This window comes from Oryctolagus cuniculus, chromosome 3, assembly GCF_051225735.1.
Source record: "Oryctolagus cuniculus isolate XC-2025 breed Fujian yellow rabbit chromosome 3, ASM5122573v1, whole genome shotgun sequence".
Lineage (NCBI taxonomy): Eukaryota > Metazoa > Chordata > Mammalia > Lagomorpha > Leporidae > Oryctolagus > Oryctolagus cuniculus.
The window spans coordinates 44,729,007-44,754,085 of NC_142869.1; the positions used below are offsets into that span (position 1 = coordinate 44,729,007).

The 25,079-nt window shown below is 39.6% G+C and overlaps 1 protein-coding gene across 2 annotated transcripts in view; it reads right to left on the bottom strand.

The window, feature by feature from the left end:
- The window catches only part of SLC39A10 (solute carrier family 39 member 10), a 264,604-nt gene that overhangs the window by 130,601 nt on the left and 108,924 nt on the right, over window positions 1–25,079 (bottom strand). Inside the window, exon 3 of one of the 2 annotated variants that reach the window (XM_008258853.5) lies at window positions 17,605–17,755. The gene's annotated coding sequence lies outside the window, so the exon portion shown is untranslated. Of the gene's footprint in view, window positions 1–10,491; window positions 10,612–17,604; window positions 17,756–25,079 lie in introns of those variants that run through there. The other variant, XM_017342994.4, reaches the window with a different exon arrangement.

Here is a 25,079-nt window from a genome sequence, read left to right on the forward strand (position 1 = left end):
AATAACAGGACACAGGTCAGACAAGATCCATAAAGGTGTCTGCCAGGATAAATGAGTTTCCTGTGAGAGGGAATCTTGGGCATTAGGGCAATGGTCAGGATAAAGTAGGTGTTTTGCACAGCGGGTTAAGCTGCTGTTTGGGACACCACATCCCATATAGGAGGAGTGCCTGGTTTAAGTGTTGGTTACTCTACACTTCAGATCCAGATTCCTGTTGGGAGGCAGTGGATGATGGCACAAATACTTGAGTTTCTCCACCTAACTGAGAGACCCAGATAGAATTTCTGACTCCTGGTTTCTGCCAAGCCTAGCTGAATGTTGTGGATGTCCAGAGAGTGAACCAGCAGATGGAAGATCTTTCTCTGCCTCTCCCTCTGTCACTCTGCTTTCAAACAAATCAATCTTTAGCACCAAAGAGCTCCATGAAAAGGATAGTGTAAATATCCACAACCATCTTCCCTGGAGCTCTATCAGGACTGAGGCTAGAATTTAAAGCCCTTCTCCTGAGACACATCAAAACCAAATGAGAGAAAAACACATCAGAGACATGCCAATTAATTTCTTGGTCACAAGTCCAAAAAAGTAGCATAAATGCACTGAATTTACTTAGGATATACATGAATGGATTCACTTTTCCCTGTATTCACTTGTGTTTACAAGCCTGTGTGTGAAAAAGAATGGTTTCATTGTAGCCAGGGGCCTTGGAATACTGCATAATCGTAGGCACACCCAAGCAGGAATTTACTCAATGTGAACATCACCTGGTATGTGCATCTCTAGAAAAACTGAGAAGCGCTCAGTGGTGCAATTGTAAATGCAATCTCTCTGTTTAAAATACATTTCCCTGGAACACAAGAAAAAAAAATACTGTACTAACTAGGCTTTAATAGGTCAGGAACTTGGCTAAATTAAAACCACAACTGGATTTTTAATTTAAAGGAAGACCTTTCCACTGCTTAAAGGAAGCTGGTTATCATTTGCCCAGAAGGACATTCTCATAGCTTTTTCACTTAATCCAAGATGAATGAAGTCTCAGGAGACACAGTTCTAAATGCTTCCTTCATTTTGTCATTTTCCCAGCACATTCAACCTCAGACAGTTTGACAAATAAGGTCAGAACTTGAACTTGTACGCACTGATCATTAATTCCTCTGAAAGAAAATAGCTAATTAAGTGGCATTGTCTTCACAGTTTCCACATGGTTGAAAATAGGCCATTTTGGTTTCTGATAAGGAAAGTGAAACCTAAGAGTATATATCTTTGAAAAGTTTTTCATTTTTTTTGCAAGGGATTACTTAGAACTCTCATAACATCTTTTTTGTTTTTTCTACTTTTAAAAAAAAAGTTTATTTTATTTATTTTAAAGGCAGAGTTACAAGGGGGGAGGGTTAGATGGAGAGAGAGAGAGAGAACAAGAGAGATTTTCCTTCTGCTGGTTCACTCCCCAAATGGCTGTAATGACCAGGACTGGGCCAGGCCAAAGCCAAGAGCCAGAAGCTTCATCTGAGTCTCTTCAAGTACTTGGGCCATTTCTGGCTGCTTTCCCAGGCACATTAGCAAGGAGTTGCATTGGAACTGGAACATACAAGATTCAAAATGGCACCCATTTGGCATACCAGCATTGCTGCTGTAGGTTTAACTCACTATGCCACAATGCTGGCCCCCATTTTCTCTGTTTTTCTAAAGGTTTATTTACTTGACAGTCCAAGCAACAGAGAGGGAGAGAAAAAGAGAGAAGGGAAAGAGAGTGAAAGATCTTCCATCTGTTGCTTCATTCTTTTTCCCTAACGGCCAGAATAGCCAGGCCTGGGCCAGGCTAAAGCCAGGAGCCAAGAACTCCGTCAGTCTCTCACATGGGTGGTAGGGGCCAAGTCCTTGGGACATCAACTGCTTTCCCAGGTATATGAGCAGGGGACTGTTTGGAAAGCATAGCAGCCTGGAGGTGAATTGCTGCAGTTGTTGGTATTGTGAGCAGTGACTTAACCAGCTGTACCACCACACTGACCCTTTGTTTTCTTTTTGTATCTTCTGTTCCTTTCTTGTTAATTCTGTCAAATTTGTTTCCTGTATTTTCAGGGTGCTATATTAGGACAAAGAACTAACATCAGAACAGCTTTCATTAGCGGATTACTAACAAAATTTGATTAATGTCTTCTTTTTGGGTAACTCAGGCTGTAACATGGCAATACTGGCAATCAGGATTTAGATCAGAGATCAGATAGCTTTTTCTGTAAAGGGCTTTTGCAGCTGGCCAAATGGTCTTTGTGGTATCTACTCAACTCTGCTCTCGTGGCTCTAAAGCAGTTTAAATGAATGAATGTAGCTGTGTCCCAATAAATATCTATGGTTAAATTCAAATATTGTATAATTTTCACATGTTGCCAAATATTCTTCCTTTGATTTTTTTTCCCAACCATTGAGAAGTTTAAAAAATATTCTGAGCTTGCAAGCTGTAGGAAAACAGGTACTGGACCAGATTTGGCAAGCAGGAAGTAATTCCTTGATCTTTGACCTAAGGGTTACACTCACCCAAGCTCTACTTCAAAATTGCTGTAGAAGAAAAGTCACAATGCCTTGGGGCTGGCGCTGTGGCGCAGTGGGTTAACGCCCTGGCCTGAAGCGCCCGGCATCCCATATGGGTGACGGTTGGAGACCCTGGCTGCTCCACTTCCTGTCCAGCCCTCTGCTATGGGCTGAGAAAGCAATAGAAGATGGCCCAACTCCTTGGGCCCCTGCACCCATGTGGGAGACCTGGAAGAAGCTCCTGGCTCCTGGCTTCTGATCGGCACAGCTCCAGCCATTGCCGCCATCTGGGGAGTGAACCATCGGATGGAAGACCTCTCTCTCTCTCTCTCCCCCTCTCTCTCTGCCTCTCCTCTCTATGTAACTCTTTCAAATACATAAATCTTAAAAAAAAAAAAAAAGTCACAATACCCTACACAATGCCCTAAATTAAGTAGTAGTTTGAGGCTACTTGCATATTGGATTGATTGGACTCAGGAATGCCTAACGTGTTGCTTTCATGGCTTTTCAAAGGTTTCCATAGAGTACTCATAATGAGAATCTCACGGAGGTCGGAAAGGGCCTAAGTGACATAGACTGCCCTGAAGGAAACAAAATTTCCTTCAAGTTCTGGATTTTGTGTTAGATGTTGTTGGGAATTTGACATGCTGATCCATAATGCTTCCCCGCAAACATTCTTGTAAAGCTGAAGCTCCCAGAAGGCATGCCTGTTTGTATATAATAAGCCTGTTCCTAAAAATATATGGTGCCCCAATCTGAAAAGCCAAATAGGCAAGCCTAAAAGATACCACCACACTCATAAAAAGTGAGAAAGAAATTTAGTTGCAGAATCCTATATAATTGACCTCTATGAAGAATAATTGTTCTGAAAGTAAACTGCTACAATCAGACCTTTAACATTGACGTTTTTCTTCCAAACATTAATGAAGTTATTAACACAGAGAAGCAATGACTTCAGAATAAAAGGACATTGGAAAACAGCAGAAATCCACTGAAATGAAATCTTCTGTAAGTAATAACTAGAAGGGGTGGGCATTTGGCATAGCTATTAAAATTCTGTGAGGGATAGGCCCTGCGCTGTGGCGCAGTGGGTTAATGCCCTGGCCTGAAGCGCCGGCATCCCATATGCACGCCGGTTATAGTTCCGGCTGCTCCTCTTCCAATCCAGCTCTCTGCTGTGGTCTGGGAAGGCAGTGGAGGACGGCCCAGGTCCTTGGGCCTCTGCACTCATGTTGGAGACCTGGAAGAAGCTCCTAGTTCCTGGCTTTGGATTGGCGCAACTCCAGCCATTGCAGCCAATTGGGGAGTGAACCATCGGATGGAAGACCTTTCTCTCTCTCTCTCTGCCTCTCCTCTCTCTCTGTAACTCTTTCAAATAAATAAATCTTAAAAAAATAATTCTGTGAGGGATTCCTGTATCCCATGTCAGAGTCTCTGGGCTTGAGTCTCCACTTGGCTTCTGATTTAGATTCCAGTTTTCTGTTAATGCACACCTTGAGTGACAGCTCAAGTCCTTGATTCCTTGCCACTCACTTGGGAGACTCAGAGGGACTCATTGGGTTCGAGGCTCCTAGCTTTGGCTTGGCCCAGCTCAGGCTGATGTGGGCATTTGGGGAGTGATTAGTGGATAGAAGATCTCCACCTCTCTGTCTCTGTCTCTCCGCCTTTCTAATAATAGTAATAATTTTAAAAAGTGATAACAAGTGGACAACAAAGAAACTAGTAACAGACAGCAATTTCTGTTAGTTTCAATTCTTACAAAAATGTCTGTATTTAAATGATAAAAAGCTCCACTTTTTTGACTTTCATTCTCTCTTTCAGCCTTGTTATCTGGTTAAGAGTCTGCCTGCAGGTTTAGCAAGATTTACCAGTTGACATATATCTGTTGTTTTTCTCCCAAGAAACCTACTCCTTCAAAAGTTCAAACTAAAATCTTAAATCAGTTTCGATTCATTTCCAAAAAATTCCTTTCATACTCTTTTAACGCAGGCACTTGATATCCTCTTTTAAGAATGTAACCCACAATTGAACCCTGAAGCTCACAACAGTCTTCTACCCTGGTGAGTTACCATAGCAACCCTCAGATTAGCTTCTGGAAAACAGTAACTAGGGTTTCTATCCTATCTCCATTGGGGTGTTACACAGACCCCTCATGCACACTGAGTCCTAACATGAGGACCATCAGTAATAATTTCTCTGCTTCAGTTTGCTTCTTGTCTCTGAAGAGGTGAGACTGCAGAAAGAAGTCACGCTCCCTCTCCTTGACGTGATTGCAATCAACGAAAGGAAGCCAAATCTTAAGTCAGCATTTTGCTTTACCGAGTAGTTTGATTTGGCCTTTGAATTTTCTGTACTTTTTCTTTTTAACGTGATGGATGGGAATGTTAAATCTAGAGTCAATATTGGGTGCCCTGTCTTCTCAGCACCAATGAAACAGCAGCTTATTTTGAAGGTTTGCTGTTTTAACTTGAGATGACTTTGGAGTCTGACTGGATGTGAGGCTTTCCCACATGCCTGTGGGGGCTAACGCAAGCCAGGCAAGGTGCAGCAGAAACAGGATAAAGACGGACCCTGCACAGCCAGAGAGCTGGTGGCTCTTTAGGTTCTGAATGCCGGCGCTTCCTGATTTAATCTTTCCACCCTCTTCAAGTGAAAGGTCCTTTCCTCAGAACAACTGTCTGGAAGACCCCGCCCAGCTTGAGTGTCTAGCAGGGGTGGGGAAAGACCCCAGAAAGCATTTGGTTTAGCCCTGTCAAGGCAACTGCAGGCGTGGCTCCAAATCACAAAATGCGTAGCAGGTTAATTTTCAGCCTGACAGTTTTGTATGACCCGTGAATGATGTTACAAACATCCAAATGCCCGACGGCAGAAAAAGGTTCCCCACTCCTGTTACACCCAGGAAGAACATGGAGAAAGAAAAAGAAAGGTTTGGCATGTGCCCGTGCCTCCTTTCACTCCCAACCTCTGCTCTTTCTGCACAACCTTGCCACCCAGGCTTCTGTCCCGGGCCTTCCCTGATACTTGAGAGGTCTTCCTTTACCTACATAACTTCAGAACATGTATAGATCTACTGGTTTCTTTTGATTCTATATGCACACAAGCAGATTTCTTGACAAAAGTAAAACACTGCCCTTCTCCCTTTCCCCCCACGTTAAATTCTTTGGTTAGTACACCTTGAAATATCTTTTTACAAATATTTTTTACGGTGCTATGGCATAGTAGGTTAAGCCTCCACCTGCGGCACCTGCATCTTACATGGGATCTGATTCCAACCTGGCTGCTCCACTTCCAATTCGGCTCCCTGCTAATGTGCCTGGGAGAGCAGTGAAGATGGCCCCAAAGCTTGGGCTCCTGCACATGCGTGGGAGACCTGGAAGAAGCTCCTGGCTCTTGGCTTTGGCCTGGCCCAGCTCCGGCTGTTGCCGTGATTTGGGGAGTGAACCAGCAGATGGAAGATCTCTGTCTCTCCTCGTTCTCTCTGTAAGTCTGCCTTTCAAATAAATAAAATAAAAATCTTTAAAATATATTTATTAAAAATTGGCTTGAAAGCCAGAGTGACACACAGAGAGGCAGAGACAGAAAGAAAGAGATCTTCTATCCACTGGTTCACTCCCCAGATGGCCACAATGGCCAGGGCTTGGTCAGGTCGAAGCTAGGATCTTAGAACTCCATCCTGGTAACAGGGGCCCAAGCACTTGGTCCATTTTTTTCTGCCCTCACAAGCACATTAGTAGGGAGCTGGATAAGAAGAGGAGCAGCTGGGCACAAACAGACACTCATATGGGCATCATGAGAGGTGGCTTAACCCAGTGTACCACAATGCCAGGTACCCTTAAAAATGTTTAAGTGGTCAATGCATTGGGCCAAAAGATGGTAAGTCAGAAATAGTTCAACCTCAATTTATTATTACCAGAAGAAAACTAAACTGGAATGAAATGTTAATTTTGGTTTTTTAGAAGGCTTTCAGAATCAACTACTAAATGCGATAAGGTCTGAGTGGCCTGTAGATATTCCACTTTAGAATTGTGTGGAGTAGTTGTTTAAAATTTAGGGACTCAAACTGCAGACTACCTCTTGGTCAGCAAGCACTGCAACTGCAATCAGGGACCTACTGACAGGAACCTGCGTGTTGCAGTCCATTGTTGTCTGTGGGTCACCTCTCACACTCCTACCTTTAGTCCTTGAAATCTCAATTGTTTCCCAGCACACAATGGGCTATTCACTTACAGCAAAATAATATGTCTACCCTAGGAATGCTCATGCACAGCTTTATCTCTAGATACAATTTCCTAAACTATGAATATCGCAGTGTTGGCCAAGAGAAGTGCTGCTGTTCACAGTAAATTACAAACAGGGAAATACGGGTTAGGAAGAGAAAAGTGTAACAAGCGGATGACACAAAAGTAAAGGAAGCTGAAAAGTAGAAATTCCAGGCCACTGAGGTGCATTTGCATGGGGCCCTAAGGAAACAGGTACCTAAGATTTGAGTGAAATAGACTAATGGCCTCAGTAGAGACATGCGGTTATCAAGAGGTTTAAACTACATCAGTATGGGTTTGGAAGAGGTTCAAGAAGTATTTTATTGGCTTTAGGGACTAAATAATGATAATCCAGAAAAACTTAATTTAAAAGAATTATTAAAATCATTGAACAACAAAACAGCTTGAGGATTGGGATCAAAGTTATGAAAGCAAACCATGACCACCCGTGTCAGTAGAGGAAAAACAAAACTCTTCAACATTCACATTATCTGGTGCAAGACAATCTCATTCTAGCACTGTAGAAATGAGACCTTTTTTTTTTTTTTTTGACAGGCAGAGTGGACAGTGAGAGAGGGAGAGACAGAGAGAAAGGTCTTCCTTTACTGTTAGTTCACCCTCCAATGGCCGTTGTGGCCAGTGCACTGTGGCTGGCGCACCGCACTGATCCGAAGCCAGGAGCCAGGTGCTTCTCCTGGTCTCCCATGTGGGTTCAGGGCCCAAGGACCTGGGTGATCCTCCACTGTACTCCCAGGCCACAGCTGAGAGCTGGCCTGGAAGAGGGGCAACCGGGACAGAATCCGGCACCCCAACCGGGACTAGAGCCCCATGTGCCAGCACCGCAGGTGGAGGATTAGCCTAGTGAGCTGCGGCGCCGGCCCGAAATGAGACCTTGAGTAGTTAGGAACACACAGTGCAGTACAGTAAGGAAAATTAGCCCTAAAAGCATTCATGACTATTGATGTAATTTGACTTAGTGTACTCACTTCATTGCTTCGTTCTGCTGAACAACAAAGTCATCATAACGTTTTCTAGAAGGCTATTCTGACCTTACTTCTTGGACACTGTTCCTTCTGAAGGTTTTAACCTTCTCAGTTGTACACTTTTAAAGAACGAAATTTTCAGAAATGTGAATTTGCAATGGCCCTCCCTCATCAGAAGCGGAGAGTGTTTCAAGTTGGATGAAGGTTGCAGGAAGAGTTAATTCACACTTCAGCCCTTCCTGGAGTTGGAGCTGCTTCTTCTAGATTCATTCATTTATTTCAAAGGCAGAGTTACAGAGAGGCAAAGGCAGAGAGAAAAATCCTCTACCCACTGGTTCACTCCCCAAATGGCTGTACTGGCTAGGGTGGGGCCAATCTGAAGCCAGGAGCCAGAAGTTTCTTCCGGTCTCTCACCTGGATGCAGAAGCCAAGGACTTGGGCCATCTTCCACTGCTTTCCCAGGCCATAGCTGAGAGCTAGATGGGAAGTAGAGCAGCCGAGACTAGAACCAGGGCCCATAGGGGATGCTGGCACTGAAGGTAGTGGCTTTACTATAGCTACACCCTGGTGGGTGCAAGGGCCCAAAGATTTGGGCCATCTTCTACTGCCTTCCCAGGCCTTAGCAGAGAGCTGGATAGGAAGTGGAGCGGCTGGACTCAAACGGGGGCCCTTATGGGATGCCGGCACTGCAGGCAGTGGCTTTACACAGTAGGCCACAGTGCTGGCCCCAATTTGGAGCTTCTTTCCCAGGGAGTGGACACCCTCTGCTCTACTTCACAGTTGGCATTGACTTGAAATACTTACTGATCTGTCTGGGCCTGTAAGTAATTTTCTTTTGTCTAAAATTGCACCCCTGCCACAGCAAATCTCAAGGTGCAACATACTAAAAAAACTTTAACAGCACAAAACAATTTCAGCAGAGAATACATAATATAAACCAGGTTTTGAGAAACTTTTGTCCATTTTCTGGGTTTAATATTGGTTCTCCAGGAAATATTAAATACTATTTAGTGACCATAGCTTTGTCTTTGTACTATACATTAACTTGTATTATCTTTGATTCTTCAACATGAAAATTGTACATGCTTTTATAGTATTTTAATATGCACACTTTTTCTTATGTAAAAGTTTATCATTACTTTCCTTTTACATTTACTTAGTATGTTATACATTTCAGCATTTGATAAAAGTTTTGCAATTCACATCAGTCCATCTAAATGATTCCATTAGAGTAAGACAAATTTTTGTGCCGTTTGTCCTTTGGTTTTTCTAAGTATATCCCCCCACTACATAATTCAAAATATTTAGAAAAACCAAAGGATTAATGATGAATTCCAAAAGATAAAGTCATGTATGTTTTTGTTATGATTTTATACATTTTACTGATTTAATAATTTACTCACTCAATTTCCTGACCAGCCTGAAAATCTTTGCTGATCATATAGCTTGTTTTCCAGCCAAATTATGCATAAGCCTCAGTTTATTGATCAAGCTGTTAACTTGAGAACTCTAGTGGATCTACTATGCAAATTGCTGTGATAGAAGCAATTAGTATACATGTGCACCACTCTCTGAACCTACAAAATTATGTATTGCACACATAGAAGTGAAACTCTTTTGTTTCTTTTCATCTGGATTGAAAAGTTTACCATGAAAATGAAAACATACACTTCTCAAGTTTTGCCTACTTCCTTATATAATGTTGCCAGAGAACTTTGTCATATATCCAACTTTTGATACCATCCTAGAGTCTATATTCTCACAACTGAAAAACCATTGGGAAGATAAAATCAAACCTGTGATCTCTGTCTTAGGTGATTCCTCATAATAATAATTACGTGAACTACTCTATTAGCTCCTAAAATGTTGGGTGAAAATTTAGGATTGCTTAGCGAGATGGCAAAGACCCGATCACCTCAGCTGGTTCTTCTTATATTGAATTGTTTTTAAAAACAGATAAAACGACTGGAATCTTCAAATGAACGATTTCCTGTGTAAGCAACAAACACCAACTATTCAATTGTCTATATGCTGAAACTCACATACTTCGCTAGATTTGGTAGTTCCTAGATTTGTTACTCTGCTAAAACCATGAGAAAGTGGCGGAGGTGGGGAGAGAAGAGGTCAAAGTACAAGAACCTCATGTCTGCAGAATTTCTGTTTGCAGAGCCAGTTTCTGTTCTGTAAAAAGTTTACATCTTCAACGTAATATCCCACAAATTCCCCAGAAGCATTTGGGCTTCCTTGACTCTTGGTCCCGTGCTACCACAAATGCCGAAATACGAGGCCGGCACTGTGGGTAAAGCCGCCGCCTACAGTGCCGACATTCCATACGGGTGTTGGTTTGAGTCCTGGCTGGTCCACCTCTGATCCAGCTCTCTGCTTCAGCCTGGGAAAGCAGTAGAAGAAGGCCCAAGTCCCTGGGCTCCAACACTTGCATGGGAGACCTGGAAGAAGCTCCTGGTTCCTGGTTTCAGATTGGCCCAGCTCTGACCATTGCGGCCATTTGGGGAGTGAACCAGTGGATGCCCCCCCCCCCGTAACTCCACCTTTTAAATCAATCAATCAATCTTAAAAAAAAAAAAAAAAGAAAAAAGAAAGAAAGAAAGAAAGAATAGGAAATACAAATCCACTCAAACAGGCAACTAATTCCCTTTACTTGGTCCCAGTAAGGGTGCGTGTTCTACATCTTAAGCCCTGGGTGTGTTGCATGTAAGAAGACTTACCCTAGTGGAAGCTTGTCAAGGTGCTCTGTGTCCAGAGGAAAAAGGTACAACTGTTTCCCTTAAATGAATTTCCTTCTGTCTTGGTAGGGAGAGAGACAGAGAGGGGCCAGAATGGTCCCAGTCTGCAGCCATTTAAAGTAATCCTGTGATAGTCTTTTGGGAGGGGTTTGCTGATCCTGATTAGCATCACAATTCAATTAGGATTGTCTATCGAATTCTAACTTACTGCATATTTCTGGCTTTTGTGATTTTTAGAGTCTATTAATTCTCTTTGTTTTCCTTCACACAGATAATTTGTTCCTGAACTTCCGCGCTTCACTTTATAATTTTGTCAAATTCTATAGGACTATAATTGATATAAACAACCTTATTAATTTACACCTTTGAAGTGATGATTCTCAGGACTTTGCTGTGTAGTTTCATTGGAAGCGAAAGAATGCCAGAGAAAACAGCTGACTTCGTGCGTTCTCTCTCTCTTTGGAGGTGGCTCCCATATTCAGGAATGGCATTTACTTGTTTCAAGTGTTCACAACTCCTTACTAAGAGCTACAGAGATGTGAAGATGTCAGCAACAGAGAGCAGAATTCTAATCTTTGACTTTGTGTAAATACCAAGTTCTCGGAGCAGGAAAGGTCAGGGGCTTACTTTTTAGTCACAGGTAAAAGTAGAACTTTCAAGAAATTTGGAACCATTGTGATTTGGGCATCAACTTCACTACCAGCATTATTGCTTGGACCAACATTACTGCAACTGGGACTTTATGGCATGCCTACTCTGTCCTAGAAGTTGCACTAAGCACTTCACATGCACTATCTTATTTAATTTTCGAAACAATAATGTGAAGGAGGGACTATTATTGTCTCCACTTAACAAAATAGAAAACTAACTTAATGGAGATGTTAATGAGATACTATCCTTGAATAACAATATCTGCCCCTCTAGTCCCTGCCCTTACCATCTAAAACTGGACTTTCTGAGCAACTGAACTTAGAAATATAAGTGATCTTAGATACTGAGTATGTCCTTGAATTTAGTGGATTATCATGGCCACATTATATTTCTTATTTATAAAACGTTTGTTAAAAAGTATTTTTTCTGTAATCACCTAAACCTGACTGATATTGATGAAACAATTATTTACTTGTGGGAAATACATATAAAAACAGAAATTAAGAGTTTGTGGCCAGCATTGTCGCACACTGTTTTAAATTTGCGTCCCGCATGGGAAGACCAGTTCCAGCTGCTCAGCTGCCAATCCAATTCCCTGCTAATGCAGCCTGGAAAGCAGTAAATGATCACTTGAGTACTTGAGTCTGCTGCCTACCGGATTGAGTTACTGGCCTGTGGCTTTGGACAAACCCAGCCTGGCTATTGCAGCCAGTTAAACAACAGATAGAAGGTCTCTCTCTCTCTACTCCACCCGCCTTTCTCTCTCTCTCTCTCTATCTCTCTCTCGACAAATAAATAAATAAGTCTAAAAAAAGAATTAAGGAAAGCACACATTAGTGGCCATTTTTAGAACAAAATTATTTTTAAAAAGTGTTTATTGTTTATGGAAAAAGGAGAAAAGATTAGTTTTTGACAATTACCCATTGTTTCAATTTTATAAATTTATAGAAATGTGTCACCAAAACTTAATCACTTTAGTTATTGAAAGCTTTTTACAATTAAAACTTATTTTTGCCGTAGAACTCATTCTGTTAAAAATTTATTTTTTGAATTATCTTTGGTTAGCTCAGCTCTCCCACTAATATCTTCTTTGTATCTGCTCGTGAAGTTGCAAAGATTTCCACAAAGGATTAGTGATTTTAACAACTTTGCTATTAGCTACACCAATAACATCCTTTGTGGATGTTTTTCTTATTTTCTACTCTAGAAATGGTTTATTGTTTTTTTATCCCTTGTTATAGGAAACAATCTAGACACTGCACCTAAAACATGTATTTTTTTATCTTTTGCAAAAGCCATACATAATCCATTAATAATAATAATAACTCCCTAAAGGATTTTACTTTCACTGTATTTATGCCAATTACTGAAATATTTTAGAGGAAACAACCATTTAAATCTTCCTCAAAGATTTATATTGACACACATAATTTAACTTATATACATACATATTTAATAGTATATGCATTTATATGTATTTTTATTTACTTGAAAGGTAAAGCAGCAGAGAGAGAGGAAGAGGCTGAGAGAAGGTCTTCCAACTGCTGGCTCATTCCCCAAACGCCTTCCATAGCTGAGGCTGGACCGGCTGAAATTAGAAGCCAAGAACTCCACCTGGTTCTTGCCTTCCAAGTGCATTAGCAACAAGTTGAATCAGCAGCAAACTCGCACACATTCCAACACTGGATGCAGGCATACCAAGCAGCAGCTTAACCCACTATGCCACAATACCAATCCCTGCATTTACATTTAAAGAAGATTTTATAAAATTTGGGAAACAAAGTCAACAAATTACTCTTCTATGGCATAGAAACACTACATAATTAACTTCAAGAATTGAAGGATAAATTCCAAGATAAGGTTTGTCTTTTCTTAAGACATTACATTGTGATTCTCACAATAGTAAAGAAAATAATTCTCAGAAAGTTGCTGAGTTTTTACCCCATGTTAAAATAATGTCCTCTTTCACATGTAGTACTTTTTATTTTTAAAGATTTATTTATTTGTTATTTGTTTGAAAGGCAGAAGTAGGGAGAAAGCAGGAGAGAAAGAGAGAGAGGGATCTTCCATCTGCTGGTTCACTCCCAAAATGGCTGCATCTGTTGGGGGTGGGCCAGGCTGAAACCAGGAGCCAGGATCTTCATCTGGGTCTCCCAGGTGGGTGCAGGCACCCAGCTATCTAGAATATCTCTGGTACTTTCCCAGGCTGTTAGCAGGGAGCTGGATCAGAAGTGGAGTAGCCAGGACTCGGTGGGATGCTGGCGCTTGTAGCAGCAGTTTAACCTACCATGGTCCTGACTTTTTTTTTTTTTTTTTTTAAATAAAAGTTGTGCTATAGAAGATTTTGATATGGCCTTCTAAAGTGTTTTTGTTACCTGTTTGGATATCATATTTCTTTCTTTAGCATTCCATTAATATGAATTTATTCTATAAAAACAATGATTATACTTTTTAAATATAGGTGGTATTGGATTTGCCTTGATAATAGATTTTGCTGATTTTCTGAAGCAACAGGTAGACTAATGATTAAATCTAGCAAGCAATTTCTTTCTCACTTTGAAGTAAAGATCTTCTCATTCTACTGTAATTTTTCCTGTCTTCCATCCTCTCTCCCTTCCTGCCTTCTTTCCCTGACTATTCTCTTTCTCTCCTTTTGGAAAAAACAGAAGCTTAGAAGAAGGCAGTCTCTGAATTCTAATCTGTTAAATTATGAGTTACTTTCAGTAACACATCGGAGACATTTAGAGAAAACATAGCTTTACATATAGGAGAGCACATAAAAAGTTCATAGAAAAATGGAGCTAAAAGATGTTTATTTTGGTGCAGATTTTTCTGAAATCCACCTACCATTTTTTTACAATGTATATTTTACTGGAATGTTTTAAGACTCCTTGTATGCGTGTATCTCAAATTTTTTTGCACCACAATAAACCTTTCTTTTATTTGAAAGGTAGAGAGAGAGAGAGAGAGAGAGAGCGCGCGCTGCCCCTGAGGGTGTGCATTAGCAGGGAGTTGGAATGGAGTTGGAGCTCAAACCCAGACACTCTGATGTAGGATGTGAGCACCCTAAGTCGTGTCGTTGCTACTGCACAAAATGCCTGCTTCAAACTTTTCTTTAATTTCCATTTTCTCAGGCTTTTTGAGTTACTCCTGTATTTGAGACTAGAACATTCAATACCAGGCTCACAACTAGGTAATTGTAAATTATCGAATATTTCAATCTCAGTTGGTTGACCACAGATCAATTTGTAGGACCTCAGGAGAACTAAGGGGTGGCAATAATCACTTTGAACACTGCACACATGGTAAGAGGGAATGTAACTACTTCTCACTGTGCAAAAAGGAGAAGTTTTTCTTGATAGCTTCACTATAGTTAGAGGTCAAAACAGGAAGTGCCATTGTTAATAGGCAGAAACATAAAAGTTTAGTTCTTAAAAACACCTTGAACTTTCTTCCCCATGACGATATTTTGCATGCAGGAACTTTGGGTGGGACCCCAATGGCTTCCTGCATTTTCTTCAAAGTGGTAAAATTTGTTTTTGTTTTAAAATACAGTTTAGCCATTTCAGAAAGAGAACAAACAGCTTTTAGGTTTTTATGAGCATCTGCGATTATCTGTCATATGTGGCTAAAAAGATGACCAGTACTGATGAAATGCCACTTTATATTTAGAGAAAAGTCTCAGTACATGTCCTCAAAATAATTCTTTTAAAAATATCTCCTTTCTGGGAAAGTTTAGTCCATGGCTAAATGTGGGTATATACACTTTCATGACAAAGACTGTCTTTTCACCCACATACACTGATGGTAAAAAGCCCAAGTGCTATGGTCTTGGAAACTGGTAAAGCAGAATTCTATAGCCCTGGTTCTTTGTGCGTAAACCCCAATAGGTCATTCTAATGACACGTGTTGGCTTGACTTAATATTTTAGACACAGAGAAAATGTCATAAATCTAGAAGACCAAGGGAAGGTTAGGAAAGAAATAATAATTTAGTTATTGACATAGCTTAAATGGGTATCTTGGTTTTGAAACTTTCATCTCCAACATTCCTAGTTTTCCAACAGCCTATGCATGATGGTAGACAAATAGTCTAGAAGGAAAGTATTTATTCAAACTAAAGATAGGCATATATTAGCTACAGATAGAATGAATCCAAGATACTTTTCCTCTTTTCTTAGTAAGAATATTTCATAAAGGGATATACTAATATATTGAGAGAACATTTTCAGACCAAATGATTAACTTGAATTTAATTTTTACTGGTAACAACATAAAAGACTAATTCTTCACATACAGGACCAGTAAACTAAGATAAAATACCTGTCTACACACAGCTAGATACAGTCAAGGACACCTGTTCATGTATCTTTCTTTGTGGCCTTAAATATACTTGAGTTTGTTGTTCTTTACAGAATGATTTCTTTATAGAATTTGTGGAAAAACAAAGTCATGTGACTTAAGAATTGTGTGTGACTATCTCTAATGAAAAATAAAAGGCATTTTGCAGAACTATTAAGCTGGTTAAAAATAGATAGTATTGTACTTAATCTCCTAATCTAGTAATCAACCAGAACCTTCTTTTGCCCTAATATCAGTGTGTAGAAGAGATGAAGTTCTGGAGCCAGAATGAAATGAAGCTCACTAGGGGTCTTTTCATCTCTTATGTGTTATTGGAGCAAAATTTCTTGAATTTACGTTTTTCATCTGTAGAAAGCAAAAAAAGAGGGTAGAACTAGCAGAGAAGTGGAGAGGATACTCACAGAGTGTTAACGTTTTAAAATTTGGTGTATTATGATAGCAGGGCATTGAGTTTAGCCTCTCATCTTTTCTCTCAAGATCTTGGTGCTTTTGTTCACTTTTTGTTTTTAAGGTGAATTGGAAACTTAATGCTTTTTAATAATGCAGTTGGAGTTTTGAAACAGAAGGGAAAATTTAAAAGGAGGATACACTTGATTGTAAGATCACAGTTCTATTAAAAATTGCTGGATTCTTAAAGGAAAACATTACTTAACAAAACTTATATTAAAAAAATTTTTTTGCAAAGCACTTTCATAGAAAATTATTTCTTTTGAACATAAAGTGAAGAATGTCCAGGATTACAGCACAGTTACTGGCAGAGCAAGACCATAAATCATGCATCTTGTTTCCTACCCTAAGAGTCTTTGCATTACATCCCTGTCTCTTTCCTTTTCCTTTCTGCTTCTCCCATGAGTGATTCCGATGTTTATTTTTGTGGATGCTTAACAATATAACAATATAGAAGACTAAAAGCTTTTTCAGGGCCAATTTGTGCCCTATTTATATTTATATCTCTAGTAGCAAATCCGAAGGAGGCATTTGGTTAATAGTTGTTGAACCATACATGAATGAAATAAATATCAAAAGATAAATTAAAACACAAACGTATTTCAGATATTAAATAAATAAATGAAAATAGATCAGAATTATAATTTTTAGATAATTATCCAGAGTATTGACTGAATTAGATGCTATCTATTTATCTCCCTAAATATCAATCAACTTACTTATCCATCTCTCTACATATCTGTTTATCTGCCATCTATTTTGTTAATATCATTCTAAATAATACAGTTTGTCATCCATTACTGTTTATAAATTTTCAGTCATTAGTCATAATTATAATTTAGAAAGACTTAATTCTATTTTATTGAAAACATAAAAATTAGAATTCATTCTTTAGAAGCCTAAGGTTTATTGAAATACAATTAAGAAAAATGGTCATAATTATCTGTCATGTTTAGCAGAATACAAGACTATGACCCCTACCTCTTATTCACATCAGTTTTGCTAATTTATGGCTATTATAGTTTGTTTACAAATGTACAGGTTATAAAAGCATTAGCTGACCATTTTTTATATTATTCCACCCACATAGCTTATCCATGACTAGATTTCAACTGGCCCTGCAAACTCTACAAGTAAACATTTGAATATGTCACTCAGGAGAAAATTTAGAGGAAGAACTAATTTACCGTTCTTTTAAGACTAAGAATTACTGGGTTCATGCACTAGGAAGATACACTGAGGAAAAACAAGCTCAAAGAATATACAAGTTTTGCAAAGCCAAACTCTTAAAACATCAAGATGGACTATCTAAGATCAGATTTAGATTCTTGAGGTCCTTACCAAAGAAGAAAGTACTGAAAAGTGGCCCAAGCTGTGACTTTGCCTAGTAAGTTACTGCTGTCAAAAAATGCGGCACAATGCCATCTAGTGACAAGGGGGTCAACACAAGATTAATCACAACAATGACAGGGTGAGGACAGAAACAATCCCTAGAATTTTATGCATCATGGGGGAAACTCCTTCTGAGAGAATTGAAATTGATAGAGATCAGTTTTATTTCTCCAGGTACACTTAGCCAGGACTACTTAGCCACAGCCTGGGGCTTTCAATTTTGAAACACTTTGTTGCCACCTACCTCCCAATCTGCACCACTACCTCCTTCTGTGGAGGCCCTTCACCATCCAGTCCGCAGTTCAACTCAGAACTGATGCGTGCTCTCCAAGCCAGGGCCCCAGTCTAATGACAGGTGGTGGAGGTGGAGCACTGTAGAAAACAGTCTCAACAAACTAAAAAAAAAAAAAAAACAACTTCAAAAAAGGGAACCAAGATGATCCTTGAAACAATCTGTGCCAAATAAAAAATAATAACAACAACAATAAATAAACTGTTGGAAGTTCAAAGAGTAAAACTAAAATAGGGACCAGAGGAAATCATCTTTGTTTTTCTCAACCAATGACTGAGCAGGTCTGATGCTTTCTTGTTCCTTGTGCCAAATCGTCATTAGAAATGCCAGAGACCTCCCTCTGATGGGCCATAGCAGTATGCCCTAAGAGAAACAATTTTCTTCAACATTTCTCATCCTTTGTAAACAGATGGCATAGATTTTTTTTAAAGACCAACAATCTGTCAACTGTGGAATTCATATATTCCAATAGTTTCCTTTTGGTTAATTTTTCACAGCTAGATTAGCCAGTGTTGCTGCTGTAGAGACTTTTAAGAAAATGAGACACTGGGCTGCATTCATATGTATCTGTTTCAACTCAGTAGGAACATTTTAGTTGTCTTAGAAAAATACCAAGTTAAAAAACTTTGTGAAGTGAAAAGAAAACCTTATCAAAATCTCCAGCTTCAAGTACGTTTAGTTGTTTTCTTTTTGTTGTTGCCTACATGCTGTGATAGGAGCACAATGTGTGGAAATTGCATAACCATTATTTCCATAAATCAAAGCTATTGAGACATGAGAAGGCCATGCAGAGTTGCTGTGTGAAATGTGGATTAAAAAAAAATTCCACCATGCCTTTCCATCTAAAGGCCTCCTTTCTTTAAAATATCAATCGTTTCTTCATTCTTCACCACTACTGGGATATACCTTGTTGTTAAACTAAAATCAGAATTAGCCGTAGATCAAGTAACTTTGAAAAGTGTTTTCTCTCTTTTTTAAAAAAACATTTTTGCTTATTTTGACTTTCTTGTTTTTAATATTTTTGGTTAGTGAGGCAAAAGGCTTTTAAATTCAAGTATTACAATTCAGTGGAGCTTCTATGCCACAGGAGCCTGCAGCCCCTTCCGTTCTCAGGTTCTTAGGGATGAAGGAGGGTCTTTTTGCTACTTACTTCACATTTAAAGTCATGCCCAGTCAGATGGGTATTTAGGTCAAAGACAGCCTGAAGGCATCGCAGGAGAGTTAAAGAATTATCCCAGGTTTCCTGGTTCCTCTTTTGGTGGGCCCAGCTTGGTTCCTTAGCACCACAGCTGCTGCTGAGTGTTCACCTTCCCCCTCTCCAGTGAACATATCTAGGGTGGCTGGGGATGGCATGACGACCTCTAACTTGGACATCAGAAGGTGAAAATAGGTAAAATGAAGCTTTCTTTTGAGAACGTCTACTGCAGTATTCTGTCAGTCGGTTTAATAGTTTAGAGTCATCCTGAGGAAGTGAAAGACTGCAAAAAAGTCGAAAAAAATGAGCTGTGCTTTGATGTTTTTCATCGCTTGGGTTGTGAGTGTAATAAGCATGATAAATGTCTTTTTAAGTTTCTAGATTTGTGATCAAAGATTGTTTTTTTTTTTCCTATAAAGTTTCTTCTCAAACAAATGGTTCAGTGTTGTATAAATTTCAGTGCTTATAAGGCTTACATAGCAATTACAGCATGAGTCTATGAAACAGACTAATTACATAGTCTAATTTTGAATCATGGTGGGAGCTTTTTTTTTTAATCTTTAAATTTGATGCCATTTTTTTTCTATCATTTTTCACCCGTGGGATTTTTCTGGTTAGAGATGTGTATAATGATCTTCCTGCCTACATTCCCTTCTAAAATAATCTGTTTCCCTGCTGACCAGATGGGCCTAGTGGTCCAAGATTATACATGTGACCCTACTCTTCTGGCTACTATGATTGTACCAGTATATGGAGATGGGCTCCCAGAACAACTTTAGAGGGTAGGCTAATCCAATTGGATGATACTGTTTGAGAATTTTTCATTAAGGCACAGGTGGACGATAATTGCAGGGTCACAGGTATTTGATGTGAGACCAAACAATCCCGAATGAGAGCTGTTCCATGGGAAAGCTCAGCTTAGTGTAAACCAAATTATGCAGAAACCCAAAGTAAATGCCTTGAATATGGTGCTAGCCTAAAAGAGTGACACCAATAGAGACGCAGAGGGAAGCGGTAACGTAATTTCTAGTTGACATTTGTGAAATCCCGTCTCACCATCCAGAATTCTTTTTCAAGTCTTCAAATAAATATTATGTTTTCCAGCATTGATTGGGTTGGACTGCCCGCCTCTAGAAATAATCACTGATTGTCTTAAATTAATCAGCAGTGTTGCATCATCTGTCCATGTGACTGGTTCAGGGTAGGTGTTTGAACCAATTGTGAACAATGAAGTTCAGGAGACAGTCGCTAGGATTTCTGGAAAAGAATCTCCTCTCCAATCCAGAGGAGTTGCTTTAAAGTCGTGCTTGGCTTTTGTAGATATGAACTGGGTGTCATGTAGTTCTGGAGGTAACTGAAGGTGAAAATAGCATCATGGAAGACAGAGTGCAGCCATGGAAGGAAAGTAGGTCTGTCGACACTATGGAGCCTGTGGGTTTTTTAAACTTGCTTTGTTTTTGGATTCTGGGTCATCTAGGCCAAAAATTCCTTAAACAAATTGCTTAAACTGCTTGGTTGAATTTTCTCTTACTTGTAACTGAAATCTTGAATTTAAGGGAGACTAATACTCTTCTAGGTCTCAGAGGAGTCCATGGAATCCCTAAGTAGAAATTGTGTTTGCCTGGTCCTGTATGAGCCCAGTGCCTGCACATACTGGTTGCATTATCATTATTCATAAAATAATAAATTCCTTCCTGACTCGCAATAATATCACCTGCATGCAATCTTATAAACAGTGGCTCTCAGGGAGGCATCTGATTTTCAGGTTGTATGAAGTGGCCTTGGAGAAGATTACAGGCAACTGTAAAATGGTTAAGGAAGAAACCAATCAACTTCATCAGGCCTGGGAAAAATCAAGTGAATGCTACATGAATAGACAGCATAACACACACTTCCTTATTACGTATTTTTTACAGTCACCTTTATTCCTATCTTGATAAGGCTTTGGCTTCTGCATTTGCAATGGAAGTAGACAGAAAAAAATGTTGTTTTCCCATAGTCAAAACTAAGGGTTGCATCTGGAACTCTGGAACATTGCCTCTCTTAACCCTGACAATCCTGTCTGGTGAGTATCATTGGTACCATCATAGAATGGAGACATTGAGGAAGAAAGTTATCCGAGTTACTAAGTGAACTGAGATCGGAATTGAAAGGACCACTATTACTTTATGATAATTAGCAAGTGTGATTAATTTATGACCTCTCTGGTTTTGCCAGATCTGAAATTCTTGCTTTAAGGGCATTAAAGCATACAGAGAATGTCTCTGGAAAAATTACAAGAAGTAACGATTCTCTCCAGGTTGTCGCTCCCCCTCTTCGTGGAGGAACGACACAGGACCCTGTGCTGTTCTTTTGTCTGCTCGACCCTCCCCGGGTTTGCTGCTGGTTCTTCCCGGGTTGGCTACTGTCCCTTCCACCTCCGTGGAAGGGCGGTTCCCCCTGCCACTTTTCCCCACTTCCGCAGGGGAGCTGCACACCGCTGGCCGGCTCTCTCGGGGGCTGCACAGGTGTCCCTTCAGATGTTCCCCTTAGATGTTCCTTGTGCATGCCGTCTCTCTCCTCCTTTATAGTCCTCCTCCGCCAATCCCAACTCGGCTGCGCACACGCCGAGTACGCTGCTCTCCTCCAATCAGGAGCAGGATCAGCTCCTGGAGGTCATCACTCAAGTTGGCAAGAGGCAGCTGGGTAGAAGCTGTTTTCTCCTCTCCCAGCGCCATATTGTGGGAGAGCAGATGCATAGAATAAGTCTTAATTCCAGTAACTCAGTCCAGTCCGAGTTGCTCCCCACACAGGTGGTGACTACGAGTGAGATACATTTATTTTTCACCATCCAGTGTTTTGTGGTGACTACGAGTGAGATACATTTATTTTTCACCATCCAGTGTTTTGTGCTTTTTGAAATTTGAATCATATTGTTACATTATTTTATAAAAAAGTGACACATTTAGGAAAAAAATCCTATCACGGAAATCCTTTTCTGATAAAATGATAGGCCTGTAATATATGTCTCAGAGATTCCATTTAGCTCTAAAATTATTTTATTGTGTGATTTAATGAAAGGCTTCCAGTTTTACAGAAGATAAAGAATTCTGTACTATGTGTTCTCCAAAGCCACTGAAATGGAATAAAAGGAATCTTAAAAAGGGGCACTTACGTATTTGGCAGTATCAATTGTCTTCTAAAACATCAGATGAATTAAATTACATTTTGGAAGTTAACCTTCAGACTCAGATCAGGCCAAATGTCTCTGGGGTCCAATCAAAACCTAAAGGGACCTGCCAGTATTTTCACTTGAAAGGATAACTCTGTTGTGATTAACATCAAACTACCTAAGGAGTGGAGAGAGCAGCAGAGAGAGCGCAGCAATTAATCACTCCAGATGTCTCCCATGGGTGTGGACAAGCTGAAGGGAAGCATGCTTTGCACATTTTATTTTCTCAGGGACACAGCAGGCATGTTGTAAAATCACTAGGATAGGCCCCATGACCCAAACAAAGGAGGATAAAGAAAATTCATGTACATAGGCATTGGCAATTTGCCTTCATTCTCTAATGACAAACCAACCCTACAGGAGACAGGAACCCCTTGGAGTCTGACCTTGCTGCTTCTTACTAAGACAGCTTCGCATATGCATGTGTGTGTTTAACTGCTTCACACTGATGAAACCTCTCATGTCAGAGACACCAATCATGTGTTACTGTGAGCTTTCTGGTCAAACATGGCACAGCTTTTCAGTACACTAACTCATGTTTTTGAGCAGGATGAAAAACTAAAAGTCAATAAAAGGACCTTTTAATTCACTGGCATTAACATGAATATATGGCATCTGTAAAGCTCTACTGTAGCATTGAAAGAGTCACATCAAATTTTACTGCTACAGAAAGTACATCAGTTCTGCTAACGAAAGCTCTGAGTACTTCGCACATTATTTTCCTGAATTCTTTCCTTCTATTTCAGTGTCTGTGAAATGGTAACAAGTTCTGTCCCAGCATTCTTTCTGGAAAGGTCTGGGAACTGTCTTTTGATCTCTGCCTGTAGCTTCCAAGTAACTCTTGGCTGAAGTTTTAAAGTAAGAGAAATGATTTTCTTTATGAAATTTTGTATTTTTTCTTTCTATTCACCATCCTGCGTTTCCTCCTCTGAGGCCGCAGAATTCTGTTACAAATTCTAACAGGAAGAGGCAGTGACCTTCTTTGCTGAGACTCAGAACTGCAGGAAGAGGATCCTGGAGTGGGATCCCTGCGTGAAAGGCACTTCTGCCTCTTGTGAAACCCCCGAAACTTAACTTTAATGAGAGAATAATAGAGATGCGACAGTGGAAAAATCCATTGTGTTGTTCTGTAAGGTGGCTATTTGATAAGCCTGTAGGAAATGTCACAGAGCTGTGTCTCTGTCTCTCTTTGACCACTTGGGCTTCTGTAGATAAGCTTCGCATCCATCTAAGAATTCCATTTTACCTGCACTAGATTTCACAACGGTGAAGCTGAAAGGAATGCGTAACTTGGTGTATCGTCAGATGTGGTCCTGCCAGTGTTTATCAGTGTTCACAAGGCAAGGTAACCTGGCCAGTCAAGCAGATTTTCTCCTATATCTTCCTTCTTGTCTATCAAATCTGACATAACATTTAGTTTATTCTTGTTTCCCATTCCAATTTGATCAAAAGTTGTGGGTATCTTATAGAGTTCTGTAGATTGGTTGTTTCATTTATATCACCATTGTGAAAGTCCCCTGAATCTTAAAAGTAATGTAAACCTTAATCTACAATGCTTTTTCTTCCTGATGTGTGGACTGACTTCTATTTCATTTATAATTGTTTAATGGAAGAAGGTAAAATCCTTTGAGAAAAATGGTTCACAACCTTCTTGTCTCACATGGAAATCTCTACCCCAGTTTACTTGTTCTACTTTTATAAAAGCATTGAGACTTTCTTTAATGAAGGGATTTCAGAAAGCCTTTGTCATGAACTTTGCTGAACTCACATCAGAAGGCCAGAATACATGAAACCTATTAATTCATGAACACTCTTAAGGGAGATCCTTAAAGTCTGTTTCTCAAGCTCAATGTTATTTTGAAATACAGAAGAAAATGCCTCTCTTAAAGCGATGCTTTATGATTAATGAGATAATATGTTAAATGTGTTTGAGTTCCTGGAGTGAAAGTCCCATATAAGGAAGCTATTATTATTTATTATTACCATCCAGATGCCAAGACTATATATTTCCTTAGGATAAAATGAAATATAGGACAGATGCAAAAATTCTAGATTATCAGCAAGCCCTAGGGAAGCTTGCATATGGTGGGCATCCTTTGATAAATATGCTAAATACATATTTATATGATAAACTGACTAGTGAAATTATAGAGAGCTGCCTCTGCGAGCTATCACTTGGAGTCAGTGAGTTCCCTGGTGTATTGATAAGTAGAGGAAAATTCTACAGGGGGTAGATGGGTTCTTGCCAGTATTCGGAATAGGCCCTTTCCTTTACTGTATTCTGCAAGCAATGATTAAGAAAGAAATCAGTGCTACTGAGGCTCTTTTATTCACTGTTAGTGGTAATGAAACATGGCAATGTAGTGGGAGGGTAATTTGGCCATATTTATCAAAATTGCAAATTCATTTACTCTTTGGTTTTCCCTATGGATGTACCTACATTGTATATAATAGCAACAATTAGAAACCACCAAAATATTTGTTAATAAGAGAATGATTACTTAATTTATACATATATTCAATTGTATATTGTGTAATTAAAAAATGAGGAAGATGTGTGTCTGCATATGTGGAAAGATCTCCAAGATGTGTTTTTCAACAGGGTACAAAGCAATGTGTATGGTATGACTGCATTTGTGTAAATAAGACACAGGGAAATGTGTATGAACCAGATACACATGTTTTCATATGTGTAGGCACCGAACAACTATTAATTGTATTTAGGAGAAGGGAAAGAGTATTATAATGAGAAGGAGAAATCATTTATTTTTTAATTTCATACTTAAAAGTTATTGCTTTAATTTAAAAAATTTTTTAAAGAAAGAAGAAATCCTCTTTTCTACTGCAAGTTAGAAGAGGTCACCTTAAAAGGCTGCTGCTTGGGGCCAACATTGTGTAGTAGCAGGTTAAATCGCGCCCTGCAATGCCTGCATCCCAAATGGGCACTGGTTGGAATCTTAGCTGCTCCACTTCTGATCCAGTTTTCTGTTAATGTGCCTGGGAAAACAGCAGAGGACAGCC